This window comes from Oryx dammah, unplaced genomic scaffold (genome assembly GCF_014754425.2).
Source record: "Oryx dammah isolate SB20612 unplaced genomic scaffold, SCBI_Odam_1.1 HiC_scaffold_27, whole genome shotgun sequence".
Taxonomy (NCBI): domain Eukaryota; kingdom Metazoa; phylum Chordata; class Mammalia; order Artiodactyla; family Bovidae; genus Oryx; species Oryx dammah.
In genome coordinates, this window is record NW_024070211.1 from 24,710,323 (window position 1) to 24,729,638 (window position 19,316).

A 19,316-nucleotide genomic window follows, 5' to 3' on the forward strand; every position below is an offset into this window, starting at 1 on the left:
ACATGGCTTTAGGTACACCAGCTTCAATAATTGCAGCATTCAGGCTCAGTAATTGTGACACACGGGCCTAGTTGCTCCTCAGCATGTGGACTCTTCCTGGACTGGGGATCGAACTCTTGTCTCCTGCATTGGTAGGCAGATTCCTATCCATTGCACCACCAGGGAAGTCCCCCTAATTTCAGTATTAATAAACCCGTTTTGGTTGAAAGCGACAGAGACCCAAATTGAATCACTTTATTCAAAAATGGTAAAGTATTTTATCATGCAACCACAACAAAATAGATCTGGCTTTATGCAAAGTAGGATTTGATGCTTAAACATCATCAGCAGCAATTTGTTCTTCTGTCTCTCAGCTCTTCCTTCATTGGCATGGACTTCATTCCCATATGAAGCCAAGATGGCAGCCAGTCACTGCAGGTGTATACTTCTACCTTATATTTCCACCAAGCAACCTCAGTGGAAACAAAAAAAATCTGTCTCTATTTAGCTGTAGAGAAAGTCCAGGTATTTAGTGTCATTTGTCTGGCTTGGGTTACGTACAATCTCTGAACCAATTGCTCAGGGAAAGGGAATGGGATGCTCTGATTGGACCAGTCCAAGCCACATGCCCTCCAGTGGAGTAGGAGCCTGGAGGAGGTAGTACCAATGGGTTCATTAAAAGAAAGGAAAGGATTACTGGGAGGCACAAACAAGGGATGTCCACCAGTTTCCTTGACAAGTAACCACACCAAATAATCCAAGTTTATTATCATTACTATTCTTTTTGTGTCTCTATTGAACATGCTGACTGTCAGATGTCAAACAATCGGTCTTTTCTCTCCAAACTTGGAGTCTCAGGGAGCCCTCAGAGCACTACTGTCAATTCTGGGAGGAGTTATCTATCAACCCCATATGATTTGGGCTGAGAAGGAATGATTTCCCAGGCAGGGAGAATTGAATGTGTCTTTTATCCCTTCTATATCACACACGTGTTTGACCCAGATCCTGCCTACTATATTTAGCCTAGTAAGGGTAACCTATGAGAAGGTCAATATTAATACAGGTTGATAAGGGAAGACTATAAAAGAGTAGCCTCCAAGTCAGCTTAGGGCTATCAGAATGGTTCAAAGAGAAGACGACAGTCTAGCTAAGTCCCTGTTGTTGTTCAGTCACTCAGTCATGTCCAACTATTTGTGGCCCCATGGACTGCAGCACTCTAGGTTTCCCTGTCCTTCTCTATCTCTGAGTTTGCTCAACCATCTCATCCTCTGTCACCCCCTTCTCCTCCCACCCTCGATCTTTCCCAGCCATCAGGGTCTTTTTCAATGTGTCGGCTCTTTGCATCAGATGGCCAAATTATTGGAACTTCAACTTCAGCATCAGTCCTTCCAGTGAATATTCAGGGTTGATGTCCTTCAGGATTGACTGGTTTGATCTCCTTGCTGTCCAAGGGACTCTCCAGAGTCTTCTCCAGAACCACAAGTCGAAAGCATCATTTCTTTTGTGCTCAGCCTTCTTTATGGTCCAACTCTCACATCCATACATGACTACTGGAAAAGCTATACCTTTGACTATAGGGACCTTTGTAGGCCAAGTGATGTCTCTGCTTTTTAAAACACTGTCTATGTCTGTCATAGATTCTCTTCCAAAGAGCAAGCGTCTTGTAATTTCATGGCTGCCATCACCATCTGCAGTGATTTTGGAGCCCAAGAAAATAAAAGTCCCTGAAAACAAGCAAAGAATATGCAGAGAAGGTGTGGATGGTGTTCTAGGTGGAGAGAACAGTATGTGCCCAAGCACAAAGGCAAGGTGAGCCACGGCACATTTTTGGAATTGTAAGGAGGCCAGGTGAACCACAGCTCAGGGAGTGTGTAGGAAAGTGGCCTGAGACAAGGCTATAAGGAACAGAAATGAGCTTGTCAGCCATGCCAAGTCTGGATGTTTGAAATTTACTTTGAAAGCTAGTATTAGCTATTGAAAGTTTTTAGACAAAAGAAAAATATGACCAACTGTGGCTTTGTTTATCTGTTTAATCATTTCCTGGAGGGCAGGTTGCAAAAGAATAAGATGGGACATAGAAAGACCAATGCTCCCAGCAGGTTTTGATAAGGAGGACGAAAACAAAAGACTGTGGGGGTGGAGAAGGAGGAGTGAATGAGCAATGCACAGGAGATGGAGTTGATAAGGCAGAAAAACTAAGGAGCACAAAGGAAAAAAAAGAGAGAGGAGAAGAGAGTCTGGGAGTGTTCTCAGTTTCCTGGTTTGGCTGACTGCTTGGTTAATGCTGTCTTTCCAACAGAAACCAAGGCTTCAGAGGAAGAGGATAAATACGGCTGGGGACATCCAGGTGGAGATGTGTAATGGATCCAAGGGGCCAAAGTTCAGCAGAGCCATCAGGGCTGGAAATGTAGATGACATCAGGGACCAGGAGTAGCTGAAGCCACTGGGTGGATGAGTCCGTCAAGGGAAGGGTATAACATGAAAAGAGAAGTTGGAAGAAGCCTGGACATCACCAACATGTAGAAGTCCAACAGAAAAAGAGGAGTCAACAAAGAGGCAAAAATGAAAGAACCAAACATGAAAGGGAACAGTGAGGATGTCTGCCTCACCAGGAAGGGAAGATGTTCTTCATTGTTGTTTAGTCGCTCAGTCATGTCTGATTCTTTTGCCAACCCATGGACTGTAGGCCACCAGGCTCCTCTGTCCATGAGATTTCCCAGACAAGAATATTGGACTGGAGTCCCATTTCCTTCTCTAGGGAATCTTCTTGACCCGGGGATTGAACCCAGGGTTGAACTTATGTCTCTCGCATTGGCTGGCAGATTCTTTACCACTGAGCCACCTGGGAAGCCTGGTCTTCTTCATAGTCATTTGTAAAACTATCTCTTTCCCTTGCCCTCTCCAGCTCCTCCCTGCCAAAGCTGCAGACTGGAAGTTGGGATAAGAAAAGGCTTTGCAAAAATATGCAGAAGAGGCTACAACCTCAACATAATAGCCAGTTGAATCATTTCTGCTTTCCTATGGGTTGTTATCCGGAGAAGGCAACGGCAACCCACTCCAGTACTCTTACCTGGAAAATCCCATGGGCGGAGGAGCCTGGTAGGCTGCAGTCCATGGGGTCACGAAGAGTCGGACATGACTGACTTTCACTTTTCACTTTCATGCACTGGAAAAGGAAATGGCACCCCACTCCAGTATTCTTGCCTGGAGAATCCCAGGGATGGGGGAGCCTGGTGGGCTGCCATCTATGGAGTCGCACAGAGTTGGACACGACTGAAGCGACTTAGCAGCAGCAGTATGGGTTGTTATCAGGTGATTTTTGCTCACTTCTGAATCTCTGACTGTCTTCCAGACAACTGAGATTACAAATACCTAAAGCATTCCAGTGGCACTTTCAAGGTAAACCTTCTCTTTACAAATAATCCATTGGATTTGAGAAAACTGCTCAATTTCCCTTCAGAGGCAGGAAGTGCTTCTTTACTTGGCACACAGGGACCATCTTCCTTACTAACCTGGAACTATTGCAGTAAAGAAGAAATGGATATTTATATTCGGGCCATCTTGTTAGATTGTAGGTAGAGTAATGTATTTATCATCTAATTAGCACCGGGGAAAGCCTTGGGCTCGAATCTACTCCCAGCTCTTCAGGTAGTAGCTATTTGGCCATGAGACCCTCTCTTTGCCTTAGTTTTCCATTTTAGCTTTCTTAATACTCAAAAGAATGCTACAGTCAGTATTATTAATGTTCTTATTTTACATCTGAGAAAATATGCTCAGAAAATTATGTAAGTTGCCCAAATGAAAAGAGATCAAGTCCACCAAACTTCTGAGCTGCCTTCATGGGAGACTGTGTGAGCTGAAGGGAAAAGGTACTGTCAGGGTGGCTTCTTGGGGCTGTAGTAATAAGTTCCACCATTGAGAGGCTAAGAGCTTCCCTGGTGGCTCAGACTGTAAAGAATTTGCCTGCAATACTGGAGACCCCAGTTCGATCCCCGGGTCAGGAAGATCCCCCTGCAGAATGAAATGGCAACCCACTCCAGTATAAATGCCTAGAAAATTTCATGGACCGAGGAGCCTGGCGGGCTACAGTCCATGGGATCGCAAAGAGTCATACACAGCTCAGCAACCAACACACTGAGAGGCCTAAACAACAAACAGTCATTGTCTCAGTTCTGGTGGCTCGAATGTTAAGTTGTTCAAACTTCCAAATGGGCTTGCATGTAACTTTATAAAGACACTAAAGGACTTTAGAATGAATTTAATTTTAGGGGGGAAAAAGTGTTCATTTCTAACTGGCTGCCTGCTCTGTATTCCCTAAACTACTTAAGAATCCTGCCACATACTCTAGGACATCTGGTACTGCAATCTTTTCAAATGTTAAACTCTTAAGAAGTTTGGTTCACAGTGCCTGTGGGCCTGCTTAACTTTTAGCATCGGTTCAAAAGGAAGGTCGTCTTTATTTTTAAATTGCTTCAAGGTTTATTCTTAAGGTTTTTCCCTTTCCTACGGAATTCACATAGTGTATCTGGAAAAGAAGGTCTTAGGTTTCAGAAATATAATTTGGAACATAAACCTTCATTAACCAAAATATTTAAAAAAAAAAAAGATTTGATGTTTCAATTTTTCTTTTGTAAGAAATTAGACTACCTCGTACCACAACTTTTACAGGCTTTTTTTGTTTGTTTTTTAAGACATTGCTAGATCTTTGATTTTCTGATGCTGGGAAAGATTGAGGGCAGAAGGAGAAGGGGGTGACAGAGGATGAGATGTTTGGGTGGCATCATCGACACAACGGACATGAGTTTGAGCAAACTCCAGGAGTCGGTGCCTGACAGGGAAGCCTGGTGTGCTGCAGTCCAAGGGGTCGCGAAGAGTTAGACACGACTGAGTGACTGAACGACAGCAAGATCTTTGATTTTTCACCCAGAAGATCTCTAGACAGAGGGCTGGGGACATAGACGATGAGGGTTGACTGGTGAAGAAATAAGATTGAAGAAGAGAGGATGATGCAGTCTGAGCTCCCTCCCTCATTCCTCAGGCAGACAGATCTATTTCCTCAGCTCCTGGGAAGGTTGGCAGCCAGCAGCCCTCAGCTGTCAGCCCTCTTCAGGAGCTGCCTGGCCTGAGTCACCCATCCATGCCGAAAGTCACTATCTCTTTCCAGAGCAGCCAGCATCCAAGCGCTGGTCCCCAGACAGGTAATTGAGACACAGTTGATTTACACTTTTAGGGGTACAGCCTAGAGAATCACAATTTTCACAAGTTATACTCCATTTAAAGTTATTATATGTAGGATATAAGATTAATAAAAATTAATATAAATAGAAATCTATTATATTTAAATTATTAATGGTTTTTCTCATTTCTTCTGCACTTGAGAAAATATTCTCAGAGAAATGTTAATATGCCTCACTATGATTATATATTTTTTTCTTTTCCCTTACATTTCTTCTGATTTTTGCTTTATGTACCTTTGTTTCTTTGTTGTTAGGTGTCTAATGGTTTATGATCTCTATATTCTTCCTGAATTGTACCTGTTATCATTCAAATATGCATCTTTCTTTCATTTAAAAATAAATAAGTTTAAAAAATATGCAGTTATTATAAAATAATGGCTATATTCCCCGTGCTGTACAATATATTTTTGTAGCTTATTTATTTTATTCATGTTGCTGTTCTGTGGAGAAGGCAATGGCAACCCTCTCCAGTACTCTCGCCTGGAAAATCCCATGGATGGAGGAGCCTGGTAGGCTGCAGTCCACGGGGTGGTGAAGAGTCGGACACGACTGAGCGACTTCACTTTCACTTTTCATTTTCACGCATTGAAGAAGGAAATGGCAACCCACTCCAGTATTCTTGCCTGGAGGATCCCAGGGATGGCAGAACCTGGTGGGCTGCCGTCTATGGGGTCGCACAGAGTCAGACACAACTGAAGCGACTTAGCAGCAGCAGCTGTGCTCTGCTCAGTCGTTTCCCACTCTTTGCAACCCCATGGACTGTCGCCCACCAGGCTTTTCTGTCCATGGGATTTCCCAGGCAATAATACTGGAGTGGGTCACCATTTCCTTCTCCAACTTCATACATAGTAGCTTGTATCTCTTAATCCTCTGCCCCTGTCTTGCCCTTCTGTGCTTCCTTCTCCCCATCAGTAACCACTAGTTTGTTCTCTATATTTGTGTCTGTTTCTTTTTTGTTATATTCACTAGTTTGTTTTGTTCTTTAGATGCCAAGTGCAAGTGATAGCATGCAGGAGTTGTCTTCCTCTGACTTATTTCACTAGCATACCTTGCAAATCCATCCATGTTGTTGCAAATGGCAAAATTTCATTCTATTGTGGGGCTGAATAGAATTCTATTGCACATATATACCACATCTTCTTTATCCATTCATCTCTTGGTGAACACTTAGGTTGCTTCCATATCTTGAAGGTCAGATTTTTGCACCAACTCAGGAGAACGCCCCAAAAGCCTTCTTAGTTCATGACTCTTTGGAAATTAAGGCCTCGTTGCATCTGCGTCACAGCACATCTTCCACTTCTGCCCCATTTGCTCTTGTTTCTAACTCTTACCCTAGCTGTTGGCCTTAGGAATATTCCCTTACAAATATATTGTATGGTAAATACAGTGTATGTTCCTGGGGAAACACAACCTATCACAGGACCCCAAACATGGAGACTCCAAGAGAAAAAACCCACTATGGGGATACAAATGAAGTAGGATTCTAGACTATGGCTATAGTGAGACAGCGGGAAAGACTGTGTGGGAAGTTGCTTCTAAAGTAATCATTTTATTCAGCATCTCAAGAAATAGTCCAGGAATCCAAGTAGAAGATTTGGATTTTTCTATCTATCTTCCTCTAAAAACCCTAAGGGGAACTAAATAGCAGTAATGCACACAAAAGAATGAAGATAGTCTAGGAAAAACTTAGGCATTGAGATCTAAAGGGAAAGCCTATTGGCTAAAATGGGGAAAGCAGAGTAAATGTATATAGTTTAACTGTTCCTAGAAAGGATGTCCAAGGAGCAGTGGCTGTGCGGGCGCAGGAGGGCCGAGAGGAGCTACAACCACGTTCAAGGTCAGGAGAGATGGCTGTGAGGAGATACCCCTCATCCAAGGTAAGGAGCAGCGGCTGTGCCTTGCTGGAGCAGCTGTGAAGAGATACACCACGTCCAAGGTAAGAGAAAACCAGTAATACGGTAGGTGTTGTGAGAGGCATCAGAGGGTAGACACACAAACCATAATCACAGAAAACTAGTTGATCTAATCACATGGACCACAGCCTTGTCTATCTATCTCAAGGAAACTAAGCCATGCGTGTGGGGCCACCCAAGATGGGCGGGTCATGGTGGAGAGGTCTGACAGAATGTGGTCCACTGGAGAAGGGAATGGCAAACCACTTCAGTATTCTTGCCTTGAGAACCCCGTGGACAGTATGAAAAGGCAAAATGATAGGATACTGGAAGAGTAACTTCCCAGGTCAGTAGGTGCCCAATATGCTACCAGAGATCAGTGGAGAAATAACTCCAGAAAGAATGAAGGGATGGAGCCAAAGCAAAAACAATACCCAGTTGTGGATGTGACTGGTGATAGAAGCAAGGTCCAATGCTGTAAAGAGCAATATTGTATAGGAACCTGGAATGTCAGGTCCATGAATCAAGGCAAATTGGAAGTAGTCAAGCAGGAGATGGCAAGAGTGAACATCAACATTCTAGGAATCAGCAAACTAAAATAAACTGGAATGGGTGAATTTTACTCAGATGACCATTATATCTACTACGTGTGGGCAGGAATCCCTCAGAAGAAATGGAGTAGCCATCGTGGTCAACAAAAGAGTCCAAAATGCAGTACTTGGATGCAATCTCAAAAACGACAGAATGATCTCTGTTTGTTTCCAAGGCAGACCATGCAATACCACAGTTATCCAAGTCTATGCCCCAGCCAGTAACACTGAAGATGCTGAAGTTGAACGGTTCTATGAAGACCTACAAGACCTTTTAGAACTAAAACCCAAAAGAGATGTCCTTTTCATTATAGGGGACTGGAATGCAAAAGTAGGAAGTCAAGAAACACCTGGGGTAACAGGCAAATTTGGCCTTGGAATATGGAATGAAGCAGGGCAAAGATTAATAGAGTTTTGCCAAGAGAACACACTGGTCATAGCAAACACCCTCTTCCAACAACACAGGAGAAGACTCTACACATGGACATCACCAGATGGTCAAGACCGAAATCAGATTGATTATATTCTTTGCAGCCAAAGATGGAGAAGCTCTATACAGTCAGCAAAAACAAGACCAGGAGCAGACTATGGCTCAGATCATGAACTCCTTATTGCCAAATTCAGACTGAAATTGAAGAAAGTAGGGAAAACCACTAGACCATTCAGGTATGACCTAAATCAAATCCCTTATGATTATACAGTGGAAGTGAGAAATAGATTTAAGGGAGTAGATCTGATAGATAGAGTGCCTGAGGAACTATGGAATGAGGTTCGTGACATTGTAGAGTAGACAGGGATCAAGACCATCCCCATAGAAAAGAAATACAAAAAAGCAAAATGGCTGTCTGAGGAGGCCTTACAAATAGCTGTGAAAAGAGGAGAAGTGAAAAGCAAAGGAGAAAAGGAAAGATACAAGCATCTGAATGCAGAGTTCCAAAGAATAGCAAGAAGAGATAAGAAAGCCTTCCTCAGCAATCAATGCAAAGAAATAGAGGAAAACAATAGAATGGGAAAGACTAGAGATCTCTTCAAAAAAATTAGAGATACCAAGGGAACATTTCATGCAAAGATGGGCTCAATAAGGGACAGAAATGGTATGGACCTAACAAAAGCAGACGATATTAAGAACAGGTGGCAAGAATACACGGAAGAACTGTACAAAAAAGATCTTCACGACCAAGATAATCATGATGGTGTGGTCACTCACCTAGAGCCAGACATCCTGGAATGTGAAGTCAAGTGGGCCTTAGAAAGCATCACAACGAACAAAGCTAGTGGAGGTGACGGAATTCCAGTTGAGCTATTTCAAATCCTGAAAGATGATGCTGTGAAAGTGCTGCACTCAATATGCCAGCAAATTTGGAAAACTCAGCAGTGGCCACAGGACTGGAAAAGGTCAGTTTTCATTCCAATTCCAAAGAAAGGCAATGCCAAAGAATGCTCAAACTACCACACAACTGCACTCATCTCACATGCTAGTAAAGTAATACTCAGAATTCTCCAAGCCAGGCTTCAGCAATACATGAACCATGAACTTCCTGATGTTCAAGCTGGTTTTAGAAAAGCCAGAGGAACCAGAGATCAAATTGCCAACATCCGCTGAATCATGGAAAAAGCAAGAGAGTTCCAGAAAAACATCTATTTCTGCTTTATTGACTATGCCAAAGCCTTTGACTGTGTGGACCACAATAAACTGTGGACAATTCTGAAAGAGATGGGAATACCAGACCACCTGACCTGCTTCTTGAGAAACCTGTATGCAGGTCAGGAAGCAACAGTTAGAACAGGACATGGAAAAACAGACTGGTTCCAAATAGGAAAAGAAGTACGTCAAGGCTGTATATTATCAACCTACTGATTTAACTTCTATGCAGAGTACATCATGAGAAACGCTGGACTGGAAGAAGCACAAGCTGGAATCAAGATTGCTGGGAGAAATATCAATCACCTCAGATATGCAGATGACAACGCCCTTATGGCAGAAAGTGAAGAGGAACTAAAAAGCCTCTTGATGAAAGTGAAAGAGGAGAGTGAAAAAGTTGGTTTAAAGCTCAACATTCAGAAAACGAAGATCACGGCATCTGGTCCCATCACTTCATGGGAAATGGATGGGGAAACAGTGGAAACACTGTCAGACTTTATTTTGGGGGGCTCCAAAATCACTGCAGATGGTGATTGCAGCCATGAAATTAATAGATGTTTACTCCTTGGAAGGAAAGATATGACCAACCTAGACAGCTTATTAAAAAGCAGAGACATTGCTTTGCCAACAAAGGTCCATCTAGTCAAGGCTACGGTTTTTCCAGTAGTCTGTATGGATGTGAGAGTCGGACTGTGAAGAAAGTTGAGCGCCGAAGAATTGATGCTTTTGAACTGTGGTGTTGGAGAAGACTCTTGAGAGTCCCTTGGACTGCAAGGTGATCCAACCAGTCCATTCTAAAGGAGATCAGTCCTGAGTGTTCTTTGGAAGGACTGATGCTAAAGCTGAAACTCCAATACTTTGGCCACCTCATGCAAAGAGTTGACTCATTGGAAAAGACTGATGCTGGGAGGGATTGGGGGCAGGAGGAGAAGGGGACAACAGAGGATGAGATGGCTGGAACGGCATCACTGAGTCGATGGATGCGAGTTTGAGGGAACTCCGGGAGTTGGTGATGGAAAGGGAGGCCTGGTGTGCTGCAATTCATGGGGTCGTAAAGCGCTGGACACGACTGAGCAATTCAACTGAACTGAACAAGGATAAGCCAACAAAAGAACTTGAAACTGTATTGTAATTCAGCTCAACTAAAACCTTGACATTTTCTCAGTTTTATTAGATGTTGTCTTGCCCTTGAGCCTGTGGCTTGGTTATAGCAAACAGGACACATTAAGATCGCTAGACAAGCCCAGGCTATGAGACAAGGCCAGCATTCCGAGGCACAGTTTGATGGAGAGATGGTCTTTCTTTTTACCCTTAAGTAATGACTGAAGCGATTTAGCAGCAGCAGCAATGACATAAAGGGCTTCCCAGGTGGCAGTAGTGATTAAGAACTTGCCTGCCAATGCAGGAGACATAAGAGATGCAGGCTTGATCCCTGGGTTGGGAAGATCTCCTGGAGGAAAAAATGGCAACCCATTCCAATATTCTTGCCTGGAGAAGCCCATGGACAGGGGAGACTGGCAGGCTACAGTCAATAGGGTCATGAAGGGCCGGACATGATTGAAGTGACTTAGCCCGAAGTGACGTGAGACAATGATCAGGGCCTGCTCTGTGTGTGTCTATGTGTGTGTTTCTGTGTGTCTGTCTCTGTATGTGTGTGTCTGTGTATATATATGTCTCTGCGTGCGTCTGTGTTTGTGTCACTGTGTATGTGTGTCTCTATGTCTATCTCTGTGTGTATGTGTGCACACTTGTGGCTGAGTGTGTATGTATACACATGCATATGTGTTTGGGGTGGAGGCGGTGTTTAGTGTACCAGGTAGGTTGGGAAAGGATTACCCAGCACAAAGGAGAAGGAATCTGCCCTTCCTGGACAGGTTATATCCTCTTTGGCCGTTGCTTCACTTGGCATTTCCCCAAAGGCAGAACTGCTGCAGGTAGCTGAACTGAGAGGTGATCCCTCAGGAGTCAGAGAGCAGAGAGAGGAAAGGAGACACGCTCACGGAAGGGTGTTGATCTATCACTTCTGTGGAGGAAAAGACATTCAGTGCCTTTGGCATCGTCTGCAAAGTGTTGCCAATGCCTCCCAGAATTATGCATACATTTATTTGGTAGATACGGAATCTGGGGCATTACTCCCACACTACCTGAGGGCTGCCCCTGTAGACACTGACTCCCCACCATTCCAGGATATTCTTGCAGGTTGTGTGAGCAGCTGTCCAGCTTGAGAGAAGACTCTGAGGTTGAAAATGGAGCAACACAGGGTATCTCTCTCAGATAGGATGGTCTGAGCTCACAGGGAACCCTCCACCTCAGTGTGGCTGAAATCAGAGTGGCTGGCAGGCTGGGATACAGGCCACCACAGACCCCTTGTTAGTGTTACTTGCTCAGTCGGGTCCAGCTTTTGTGACCCCATGGACTGTAGCCCTCCAGGCTCCTCTGTCCATGGAATTCTCCAAGCAAGAATACTGGAGTGGGTAGCTATTCCCTTCTCCAGGGGATCTTCCCAATTCAGGGATTGAACCTGAGTTTTCTGCATTGCAGGCAGATTTTTTACTGTCTGAGCCACTAGGGAAGCCCATACCACAGACCCCTCCTACAGTCAAATAAATTGCCATGGGCCCAAGGAAAGGAGTTACATGTTTTTAATAAGTACATCTTCACAAATCATTGCTGAGCATTTATAATGCAAATTAAAATTGTATTAATAGAGAAGGTTTATGTTGCATTCTTTCCACTCCAGAATAAGCCACAGTGGTTGCTGAGTTTTAAGTAAAGAAGAAAGTGGATGCTTTATATGTGGGGAGTTTGAAAGAAAGTGAAGTCACTCAGTCGTGTCTGACTCTCTGTGACGCCATGGACTGTAGCCTACCAGGCTCCTCCGTCCACGGGATTTTCCAGGCAAGAGTACTGGAGTGGGTTGCCACTTCCTTCTCTAGGGGATCTTTCCAACCCTGGGATCAAACCCAGGTCTCCCGCATTGCGGGCAGTCACTTTACCGTCGAAGCCACCAGGGGAGTTTGAAGAGATTAGTAAATAATAACACCTGTTTCTTCCCCTGTGGAGTTCTGGAGCAACTGAGAAATAAGAGCAGGAGAGTAACAGATAGATGAAAGTGGCGGTAGATTGGAGATCATGGAGTTAAGCCTGGGGCCAAAAGGGCAGGGCTGGTGAATGTTCTGTTCCTACACCGCTGTCTGAGTTGTGGCACCAACCACCTGAGCAGATGCACGTATCTGGGGTCATTGCCTTGCGCTACTCTGGCAGAAAGGGAAGAGGGTGAAGCGCCAGTCATTGCAGCCTTGCATATTTTAAATAGATTCATTTTACTCACTGGAGGAGCTTGCACCATTAAGTACGAGATCCTGGCCATCCACCAGTCAGATAACTCAATTCTAACGCAGGCGTGTCCTTCTGATGGGATTTCCTCCAGGTGGAACATGAGGCAATGTGAGAGAAGATTTCTCTCAATAATTGTGAAAAGTAAAAAACGTCACAGCCAAGGGTAAGGTCATCTTCTGGAAGTTATATTCTCTGACTCAAGCATTAGCTCAAGACAGGTCTGGGTTATTTCTTTTGTGGGATCCAGGAAAGAACTCTGGGTTGTCAATCTGGAAACTGAAGTTCTGGAAAATGTAGTTCTTTTGCATGGTCTTGTTGGTCCATTCCAGGTCCAGATGGATATCAGTTTCAGACTGACTTAACTGAATTGAATAGACACTGATAAGATTGATGAGGCTGAGGAAGACTTAATAATGAAAATGACTTGTTATTTACTAACAGGGTGCGGTATACCTATATGGGAGAGAAGCCCACAGAAGTACTGGCTATGGCCTTGTACAGATACAGTTTTACATCCTGGATCTGTTGCTTTCTACCTGGGGAATCTACCAGGCCTCTGTATGCCTTCATATTTTTGTGGGTAAAATAGTAATTTCTACCATGGAGTTTTGTTGTAAAGATTTGTTAAAACAATGTAACTAAAATGAATAAGTAATGCCTTGTAGGCGTCCAATAAATGGCACTGATTACCTCTTTTATCTAAGAAGAGAATTTTAAAATACTGTTAAAAGACACTTGGTTTGAGAATAGGAACTTTCCAAGGATTATCTTTGAGCAGTTAATTAACAACCCTTGAAATCTCCAGGTGTTTCCAGGCAAGAGTGGGAGTGGAGTTATAAATGCATCACAAGAAGCACTCAGAGGCCTGCATATTTGGAAAGATCACTCAAACCTTGTCCCCTCTGTTCCTGTCACCCCTGAGCACACTGGCTTTACCTGGATTCAGCTCCTTCAACCAGGCCCAGCACCTTCACTCAGTCCTCAAGGAAGAGATGAGAAGAAAAGCATACCACCTGGCAGACACGTGTATATATATATGTATATATTTAATAAGCAAATGAATGAGGAAAATAATGAGCTGATGGCTGACGAAATGACATCAACAAGGAATACACGACTTCCCTAGTGGTCCAGTGGTTAAGAATCCACCTGCCATTGCAGGGGACACAGGATGGATCACTAGTCCAGGAAGATCCCAAACGTCTCAAGGCAACTAAACCTGTACACCGCGACTACTGAGCCCTCGAGCCTAGACCCCATGTTCTTCTTCTTCTTCTGTGGCTTCTCAACAGGAGAAGCCACCACAGTGAGAAGCCCACCCATGGCAACAAAGAGGAGTTCCTGCTCGCCGCAACTAGAGAAAGCCCGTGTGTAGCAACAAAGATCCAGTGTAGGCAAAAATAAATAAACACGTTTTTTTTTAAAGTACAAATTTTTTTTTTTTTTTTGGCCCTATGGAAAGTTTACGCTAGAGGACATCCATCTGAAAGCAGTCAGATAAGCTTCCAATACCTTGGGTAGCTTTTCCTGCATTCACGTGTGTCCCATTAAAAGGCAATGGGAAAGATAATAGGATGAAGAAGAAAAGAGGATGGTGTCTGATGGTCACCTGTTCTGTATCAGTGATTCTATTTCCTGCCCACAGGATATAGCAGGAATTTCACCCCTGCCCAGGAATCAGTCTCATCTCTGGGAAGGGGTTCAGTTCAGTTCAGTCACTCAGTCATGTCCAACTCTTTGTGACCCCATGAATCGCAGCACACCAGGCCTCCCTGCCATCACCAACTCCCAGAGTTCACTCAGACTCATGTCCATCAAGTCAGTGATGCCATCCAGCCATCTCATCCTCTGCCGTCCCCTTCTCCTCCTGCCTCCAACCCCTCCCAGCATCAGAGTCTTTTCCAATGAGTCAATTCTTTGCATGAGGTGGCCAAAGTACTGGATTTTCAGCTTCAGCATCATTCCATCCAAAGAAATCCCAGGGCTGATCTCCTTCAGAATGGACTGCTTGGATCTCCTTGCAGTCCAAGGGACTCTCAAGAGTCTTCTCCAATACCACAGTTCAAAAGCATCAATTCTTTGGCACTCAGCTTTCTTCATAGTCCAACTCTCACATCCACACATGACTACTGGAAAAACCGTAGCCTTGACTAGACGGACCTTTGTTGGCAAAGTAATATCTCTGCTTTTCAATATGCTATCTAGGTTGGTCATAACTTTTCTTCCAAGGAGTAAGCGTCTTTTAATTTCATGGCTGCAATCACCATCTGCAGTGATTTTCGAGCCCCCCAAAAAAGTCTAACACTGTTTCCACTTTTTCCCCATCTATTTCCCATGAAGTGATGGGACCAGATGCTATGATCTTCGTTTTCTGAATGTTGAGCTTTAAGCCAACTCTTTTACTATCCACTTTCACTTTAATCAAGAGGCTTTTTAGTTCCTCTTCACTTTCTGCCATAAGGGCGGTGTCATCTGCATATCTGAGGTGATTGATATTTCTCCCAGCAATCTTGATTCCAGCATGTGCTTCTTCCAGCCCAGCCTTTCTCATGACATACTCTGCATAGAAGTTAAATAAGCAGGGTGACAATATACAGCCTTGACGTACTCCTTTTCCTATTTGGAACCAGTCTGTTGCTCCATGTCCAGTTCTAAGTGTTGCTTCCTGACCTGCATATAGGTTTCTCAAGAGGCAGGTCAGGTGGTCTGGTATTCCCATCTCTTTCAGAATTGTCCACAGTTTATTGTGATCCACACAGTCAAAGGCTTTGGCATAGTCAATAAAGCAGAAATAGATGTTTTTCTGGAACTCTCTTGCTTTTTCCATGATCCAGCGGATGTTGGCAATTTGATCTCTGGTTTCTCTGCCTTTTCTAAAACCAGCTTGAACATCTGGAAGTTCACGGTTCACATATTGCTGAAGCCTGGCTTGGAGAATTTTGAACATTACTTTACTAGCATGTGCTACTGCTAAGTCACTTCAGTCGTGTCCGACTCTGTGCGACCCCATAGACAGCAGCCCACCAGGCTCCCCCATCCCTGGGATTCTCCAGGCAAGAACACTGGAGTCGGTTGCCATTGTGAGATGAGTGTAACTGTGTGGCAGTTTGAGCATTCTTTGGCATTGCCTTTCTTTGGGATTGGAATGAAAACTGACCTTTTCCAGTCCTGTGGCCACTGCTGAGTTTTCCAAATTTGCTGGCATATTGAGTGCAGCACTTTCACAGCATCATCTTTCAGGATTTGAAATAGCTCAACTGGAATTTCATCACCTCCACTAGCTTTGTTTGTAGTGATGCTTCCTAAGGCCCACTTGACTTCACATTCCAGGATGTCTGGCTCTAGGTGAGTGACCACACCATCATGATTATCTTGGTTATGAAGATCTTTTTTGTACAGTTCTTCTGTGTATTCTTGCCACCTCTTCTTAATCTTCTACTTCTGTTTGGTCCATACCATTTCTGTCCTTTATTGAGCTCAACTTTGCATGAAATGTTCCCTTGGTATCTCTAATTTTCTTGAAGAGACCTCTAGTCCTTCCTATTCTGTTGTTTTCCTCTATTTCTTTGCATTGATTGCTGAGGAAGGCTTTCTTTTCTCTCCTTGCTATTCTTTGGAACTCTGCATTCAGATGCTTATATCTTTCCTTTTCTCCTTTGCTTTTCCCTCCTCTTCTTTCCACAGCCATTTGTAAGGCCTCCTCAGACAGCCATTTTGCTTTTTTGCATTTCTTTTCCATTGGGATGGTCTTGATCCCTGTCTCCTGTACAATGTCATAAACCTCCGTTCATAGTTCATCAGGCACTCTATCAGATCTAGGCCCTTAAATCTATTTCTCACTTCCACTGTATAATCATAAGGGATTTGATTTAGGTCATACCTGAATGGTCTAGTGGTTTTCCCTACTTTCTTCAATTTCAGTCTGAATTTGGCAATAAGGAGTTCATGATCTGAGCCACAGTCAGCTCCTGGTCTTGTTTTTGTTGACTGTATAGAGCTTCTCCATCTTTGGCTGCAAAGAATATAATCAATCTGATTTCGGTCTTGACCATCTGGTGATGTCCATGTGTAGAGTCTTCTCTTGTGTTGTTGGAAGAGGGTGTTTGCTATGACTAGCGCGTTCTCTTGGCAAAACTCTATTAATCTTTGCCCTGCTTCATTCCATATTCCAAGGCCAAATTTGCCTGTTACCCCAGGTGTTTCTTGACTTCCTACTTGTGCATTCCAGTCCCCTATAATGAAAAGGACATCTCTTTTGGGTTTTAGTTCTAAAAGGTCTTGTAGCTCTTCATAGAACCGTTCAACTTCAGCATCTTCAGCGTTACTGGTTGGGGCATAGACTTGGATTACTGTGATATTGAAAGGTTTGCCTTGGAGATGAACAGAGATCATTCTGTCGTTTTTGAGATTGCATCCAAGTACTGCATTTTGGACTCTTTTGTTGACCATGATGGCTACTCCATTTCTTCTGAGGGATTCCTGCCAGCAGTAGTAGATATAATGGTCATCTGAGTTAAATTCACCCATTCCAGTCCATTTTAGTTCGCTGATAACTAGAATGTTGATGTTCATTCTTGCCATCTCCTGTTTGACCACTTCCAGTTTGCCTTGATTCATGGACCTGACATTCCAGATTCCTATGCAATATTGTTGTTTACAGCATCAGACCTTGCTTCTATCACCAGTCACATCCACAACCGGGTATTGTTTTTGCTTTGGCTCCATCCCTTCATTCTTTCTGGAGTTATTTCTCTGCTGATCTCCAGTAGCATATTGGGTACCTACTGACCTGGGAAGTTCCTCTTTCAGTATCCTATCATTTTGCCTTTTCATACTGTTCATGGGGTTCTCAAGGCAAGAATACTGAAGTGGTTTGTCTTTCCCTTCTCCAGTGGACTGCATTCTGTCTTGGGTGGTCCCACAGGGCATGGCTTAGTTTCATTGAGTTAGACAAGGCTGTGGTCCTAGTGTGATTAGATTGACTAGTTTTCCGTGATTATGGTTTCAGTGTGTCTGCCCTCTGACGCCCTCTTGCAACACCTACCATCTTACTTGGGTTTCTCTTACCCACCGCTCCTTGGACACGGGGTTGCTTCTCATGTGGGAAGGGGTTAAAAGCTGATTAAGATTATGAATGTCTTCCAGTCTCTTGGCCACAGAGATTGGTGCAGGGATGGGCAAGTTACACAATTTCCGTCAAGGAGATGGTAAACCCCACAACTTGCGAAGCTACTCCAGAAGGTATGATATAAAAATGTGAGGTCTTGGGGGACTTCCCTGGTGGTCCAGGGGTTAGGACTCTGCACTTCCATTGAATGGAGGGTGAGTTCAATGCCTGGTCAGGAGAACTAAGACCCCACATGCTAAGAGTTTCCCCCAGCAAAAAAAAAATGAGAGTGAAAGAATTTCTTGAACCGAATAAAAGTGAAAACACAACATATGAACTTCAAAAAGTTATATGGGAAAAGTAACAAACTTTTTTATGTGAGCTCTTAGACTGCCACCATCATTTTGCCACTGGAGATGTTGGGCAGATTGGAGGATGCTGCTACCCTGCACATCCCCTTCTTGATGAGACTGAAGTGTGAGTCGGAACCTTGTCTGAGAGGCTATCTATCTCGAGACTTTTAGTTACAGAAGTCAATAAATCCTCTTCACTGTCTAAATTAGAGGTATTTTTCTATCACTCGCAAAACAGTCCTGATTAATACCAAGGATCTTCTTTCTTCCATGCCAGATAGAGGGTTGAAAGTGGGCTGTGCTAAGTCACTTCAGTCACCTCTGATTCTGTGCGACCCCATGGGCTCCAGCCCACCAGACCCCTCTGTCCATGGGATTCTCCAGGCAAGAACCCTGGAGTGGGTTTCCATGCCCTCCTCCGGGCGTCTTCCAGACCCAGGGATGGGATCCGCGTGTCTTGCATCTCCTGCATTGGCAGGCGGGTTCTTTACCACTAGCACCACCTGGGAAGCCTCACTGATTGGCTAACTTTGACGTAAAATTCAACGGAAGTCAATGTCCGAGAGTACCACATGGGGTTCTGACCTTGAAAATGAACTTCTAAACAATTTGAAAAGAATTTGGTCAGGATAAACTTAGTTATCAGTGGCAAAAGTGTTACCCTGAGTGGTTTTCTGTGAAATCCTTCAAAAATTTTCAAGTCTGTGTGGTTCATTACTTAATAAATTCTGCTTAACAAATCACTGGAAACTAAAGTAATCAGAATTACACGTGAGGTATTTCAATCTTATATATTATGTTGCTGTGGTCCATGGGTTTGCAAAGAGTCAGTCACAACTGAACAACTGATTAACAACTATATCGTTGAGTGACTGAACAACAACAATATCACATTGAAATCTGGGGACATCTAGATTTAACTGAGAAAAGTTTTTTAAAAGTGCTTTTCAAACAATGTTTAACTCTTCAAAAATTCAAAAATTCTGGTCATAAATTATCAGAAATAGAAAATCTTTGTTTCCAAATATAAGACTTTAAGTTGAAAGGTACAGGGTAAAAAAAATTCCAGTTCTGATGATTAAAGATTAGAAGTATGAGTATTAAAAGAAGAATAAAAACTACACATGTGTTTTTAAGAAAGTACATCTACATGCTCAGACCATGAAGATACGGAATC

The 19,316-nt window shown here is 43.6% G+C and overlaps 1 long non-coding RNA gene across 1 annotated transcript; it reads left to right on the forward strand.

Moving 5' to 3' along the window:
• On the forward strand, nt 1-18,150 carry LOC120854468. The gene is made up of 4 exons (XR_005718995.1): nt 1-12; nt 1,823-1,827; nt 4,248-4,257; nt 18,083-18,150. It is a non-coding gene; the product is annotated as an uncharacterized LOC120854468 (long non-coding RNA).
• Nucleotides 18,151-19,316: the final 1,166 nt, after the last annotated feature.